Source organism: Nelumbo lutea, chromosome 1 (genome assembly GCF_056320005.1).
Source record: "Nelumbo lutea isolate HS-2025 chromosome 1, American lotus-T2T, whole genome shotgun sequence".
Classification (NCBI taxonomy): domain Eukaryota; kingdom Viridiplantae; phylum Streptophyta; class Magnoliopsida; order Proteales; family Nelumbonaceae; genus Nelumbo; species Nelumbo lutea.
This window is the reverse complement of record NC_142684.1, coordinates 27,346,251-27,351,301: the sequence shown is the minus strand read 5'-3', so window position 1 is coordinate 27,351,301 and position 5,051 is coordinate 27,346,251. Positions and strand designations below refer to the sequence as shown.

The 5,051-nt window shown below is 40.2% G+C and overlaps 1 non-coding gene across 1 annotated transcript; it reads right to left on the bottom strand.

Moving 5' to 3' along the window:
- Positions 1-1,479: 1,479 nt before the first annotated feature.
- Positions 1,480-1,586, bottom strand: LOC148874062 (small nucleolar RNA R71). The gene has a single exon (XR_016106298.1). It is a non-coding gene; the product is annotated as a small nucleolar RNA R71 (small nucleolar RNA).
- Between the last annotated feature and the right edge of the window lie 3,465 nt (positions 1,587-5,051).

Here is a 5,051-nt window from a genome sequence, read left to right as displayed (position 1 = left end):
TTCAGATCTGAATTCCTCCGAACTCAGATCTGAACCGATGCAAGTTTGAGGTGAATTGGGTGCCATCACTACCCCAATCCACCCTAGGATACATCCAACCTGCCTCAAGGGTGAATGGATAGCAAGGAATGAGAGAAATTCAAATCTGAAATGCAGTTGATATGATGTGAGGACTGAACTGATACAGAGCATACTATGAATTCTGGGTGGACTGAATTCTTGGCTTTACCCACTTGTAACCAAGCTACATTAGCTAAGGAGGTTTATGTTTGGATTGAATAATTGTTATGCCTTAGATATTTAAGAAAAATTAGCACTTTCCAAGTATTTCTTTTAGCATTCAGATCTGTAGCAGGGCTGCTATAGTGCAACAGTTAGCAGACCTGATTTCAGATTTCTACAAAAGTTGTATGGACTGAATAGCTTGCAATACCAAACATTGCAGACCCAATTTTCAGGTCTTAGCAAGTGTTTGATATGCATCAGCTATACAGGTTTGAGCTTCAATTGTAGAGTTTAAAATCTTTAACCCAAGCCTAACTCAGGACTGGTTTTAGTTTATTTCAGATCCTTTTAAATTTTTTTTTTTTTTTTCAGATCAGATCTGATTTCAGCCCTAAAGCATCACAGAATTGATTCCAACCTTAATGGATGTATATTGTAGTGTATACCAATGAGTGTGTATGAGATATACAGCTCAAATCTGAATTATTATTTGTTAATTTATCTGGACTAACAATACCAAAGACTTGTAGATCTGAACTCAACTAAATTGGGTCTGAATTCAGATGTTGCAATCGATGGATGTAGATAAAGGAACCTTGAATAAGATGATTGGTTTAAATCTGCTTTTAGTATAATCGGCTTCATTTATTCATGATAGGATGTAGGTTTTGTATTCCAATACTTCACTTTACATTTTCAGTGTGATAGGATTAGTTATTTATTTTCTTGTGAATATTGGCATTTTTATTGCTTTGACTTTAACAGTTTATGACAAGCAGACCTGAACTGGAAGAGATCCTTTACGACCCGGAGATTGAACGAACTCTCCGTGTCCGTTTGAGAGCTGCTAAGCAAGTCAGACAAGAAGCACAAGAAATGGCTGAACAAAGAACTATGATGGATTATGCCAAGGCCACCCTCACCGAGACTGTCTCCAGCATTATTAGGCCAACTATTGCTGCCATTAACTTTGAAATTAAACCGGCCATAATCCAAATGATACAAAATACGGTTCAGTTTTGTGGTATGGCCCATGAGGATCCGAATGCCCTTATTGCTAACTTCTTGGAAATCTGTGACACCTTCAAACACAATGGGGTAAGTGATGATGCCATCCGGCTGAGGTTATTCCCATTTTCTTTGAAGGATAAAGCCAAAGCTTGGTTGAACTCATTACCGGCAGGATCTATAGCCACATGGGACGAAATGGCCAGCCATTTTCTCTCTAAATATTTTCCCCCTTCTAAAACTGCTAAAATGAGGAATGGCATCACTACTTTTTTCCAGCAAGAGGGGGAATCTTTATATGAGTCTTGGGAACGATACAAGGAGCTACTAAGGAGGGTTCCTCACCATGGCCTTCCGATTTGGCTGCAAGTGCAGACTTTCTATAATGGTCTTACTAACTCAAACAAGACCATATTAGATGCTGCAGCTGGAGGATCCATAAATAATAAAACTCCTGAGGTTGCCCATGCACTTATTGAGGAAATGGCAGCCAACAATTATCAATGGCATTCGGAAAGGACTCAAACTAGGAAGCAGCAAGGCTTGCATAATGTTGACACTTATACAGCACTAGCTGCACAAATAGGAGCACTTAGTAAAAAAATAGATGAAATGCCGATAGCTGCCATGCATGTGCAGCCTCTTAATTGTGAATTGTGTGGGGGAGGCCACATCAGTACAGACTGCCAAGTTGGCAATCAGTTCAGACCATCTACTGAACAAGTTGACTATGTCAGCAATTTGTCAAGACAGCAGGGTTACCAGAGTCACCATACTTTTCATCCAGGATGGAGGGGACATTCAAACCAGTCCTGGCCAAATCAGCATATTTCCAAGCCGTTCCACCAGACTTATCATCAGCCTGAACCGAAATCAAATTTGGAGGAACTGATGACAAAATTTATAGCAGGTGCAGAAACTAGGTTCCAGAACCAGGAAGCCTCAATCAAAAACCTGGAAAACCAAGTGGGGCAATTGGCACAATTAATCTCTTCCAGACTGCCGGGAACTCTTCCAAGCAACACTGAAGTGAATCCACGAGAGCAGGTGCAAGCTATTACCTTAAGAAGTGGAAAAGAGTTGCCTGAGGTAGAAAAGAAGAATTGGGCTGAACCCAAGGCAGAAACAAGCCTTGGAACCAGACAACAGAAGACGGAACAACCAGAAGCACAACAAGGGATGCACCAACAACCGCAAGTTCCATTCCCTAACAGGCTGAAGCAACAAAAATTGGAGAAGGAATTTGGTAAGTTTCTTGAAATATTTAAAAGTTTACATATTAATATTCCTTTTGCTGATGCTTTAGCCCAGATGCCACACTATGCAAGGTTTTTGAAGGAATTATTGGCAAACAAAAGGAAACTGGGAGATGTGGCTACAGTTGCATTAAATGAGGAATGTTCTGCTATCCTTTTGAACAAGCTACCTCAGAAACTCAAAGATCCAGGGAGTTTCACTATTCCTTGTACCATTGGCAGTTTAAAAATTGAAAAAGCTTTATGTGACCTGGGAGCTAGCATCAATTTAATGCCATATTCTATCTTCAAGAAATTGGGGTTGAATGAACCCCAACCCACTAGAGTGGCATTACAATTGGCTGATAGATCCATTAGACATCCTAGGGGGATCATAGAAGATGTGTTAGTTAAAGTTGACAAATTCATTTTTCCAGTTGATTTCATTGTGTTAGACATGCAAGAAGATGTGGAGGTCCCGCTTATCCTAGGGAGACCTTTCCTGGCTACCGGGAAAGCAATGATTGATGTCCAACAAGGACAACTCAGCCTTAGGATACAAGATGAGGAGATAATTTTTAAAATGTCTGATGCTATGAAACATGCACCCTCTAGTGATGATTCTTGTTTTATGATTGATGCCATTGAATTGACAATTGATGAATGCTTCCAGGTAAGTAGAATAACTGATCCTCTTGAACTCTGCCTCCAGTAGGGAGAACTTGAAGAAGCATAAAATGAAAAAATAAACCTCATGATAGCATACCTGAATGATAAGCCTCAATTCAAGGGAAAGGGGTTTCTTAAATTAGAGAACTTAGGCAAATTGCCCGGACCATCAGGTAAGCCATCACCCCAAGAACCCCCCACCCTTGAACTAAAGCAATTACCATCCCATTTAGAGTATGCTTTCCTTGAGGAACCATCAGATCTCCCCGTGATAATTTCCGCAGCGCTGAATCCCTTACAAAGAGAAAAATTATTAAGAGTGCTGCGGGAACACAAAAATGCTATAGCTTGGAAGGTAGAAGATATCAAAGGCATTAATCCATCAATCTGCACTCACAGAATTTTGATGGAAGAGGACAGCAAGCCTTCCGTTCAGCCCCAAAGGCGCCTGAACCCCAACATGAAAGAAGTGGTAAAGGCTGAAATAATTAAGTTGTTAGATGCTGGGATCATTTATCCTATTTCTGATAGTTCTTGGGTAAGCCCTGTGCAAGTTGTGCCCAAAAAAGGGGGTACGACTGTTGTTCCAAATGAGAAAAATGAACTCATCCCTACTAAACCGTTACCGGATGGCGTGTGTGTATTGACTATAGAAAATTAAATGAAGTCACCCGGAAGGACCATTTCCCTCTCCCATTTATGGATCAAATGTTGGAGAGGCTAGCCGGGCATGAGTATTATTGTTTCTTGGATGGATATTCAGGGTATAACTAGATACCAATTGCACCAGAAGATCAAGAAAAGACCACTTTTACTTGCCCATATGGAACCTTTGCATACCGAAGGATGCCCTTTGGGTTATGCAATGCCCCAGCAACCTTTCAGCGATGTATGATGTCTATATTTTCTGATATGGTTGAAAAATTTATTGAGATCTTCATGGATGATTTTTCAGTTTTTGGCTCTTCGTTTGATGCATGTTTGAATAATCTGGAACAGGTGCTTACTAGATGTAAAGAAACACATCTTGTGTTAAATTGGGAGAAATGTCATTTTATGGTGCAAGAAGGCATAGTGCTTGGACACAAGATCTCTCAAAGAGGTATAGAAGTCGACAAGGCCAAGGTGGAGGCAATTGAAAAATTGCCAACCCCAACATCTGTTCGTTCTTTGAGAAGTTTCTTAGGACATGTCGGATTCTATAGAAGGTTTATTAAAGATTTCTCAAAAATTTCCAAGCCATTATCTACCTTGCTTCAGAAAGAAGTGCCTTTTGAATTTTCAACTGAATGTCTTCATGCTTTCAACATCTTGAAAGACAAATTGATCCATGCACCTATCATGGTAGCACCAGATTGGACCCTCCCATTTGAATTGATGTGTGATGCGAGTGATTTTGCTATAGGAGCTGTTTTAGGACAAAGAATGAACAAACATTTTCAGCCAATTTACTATGCTAGCAGAACCTTGACTGGACCCCAACTCAATTACACCACCACAGAAAAGGAGCTGTTAGCAGTAATATTTGCACTTGATAAGTTTCGTTCATATCTGATATTATCCAAGGTTGTTGTCCACACAGATCACTCGGCATTAAGGCACTTGCTTACCAAGCAAAACTCAAAACCAAGACTGATCAGGTGGATCCTTTTATTGTAAGAGTTTGACATTGAGATTAGAGACCTGAAGGGTGCTGCAAACCTGGCTGCTGACCATCTCTCCCGGTTGGACACGGTAAGCTCAAAAGAGGAGATAACCAACAACATTCGAGAAGAATTTCCGGATGAGCAGTTGTACTCAATAGAGAAATACTCATATCCTTGGTATGCTGATTTTGCTAATTATCTAGCTGCACAAGTCCTTCCTCCTAACCTTTCATATCAACAGGAAAAGAAATTCTTTTCTGATGTAAAA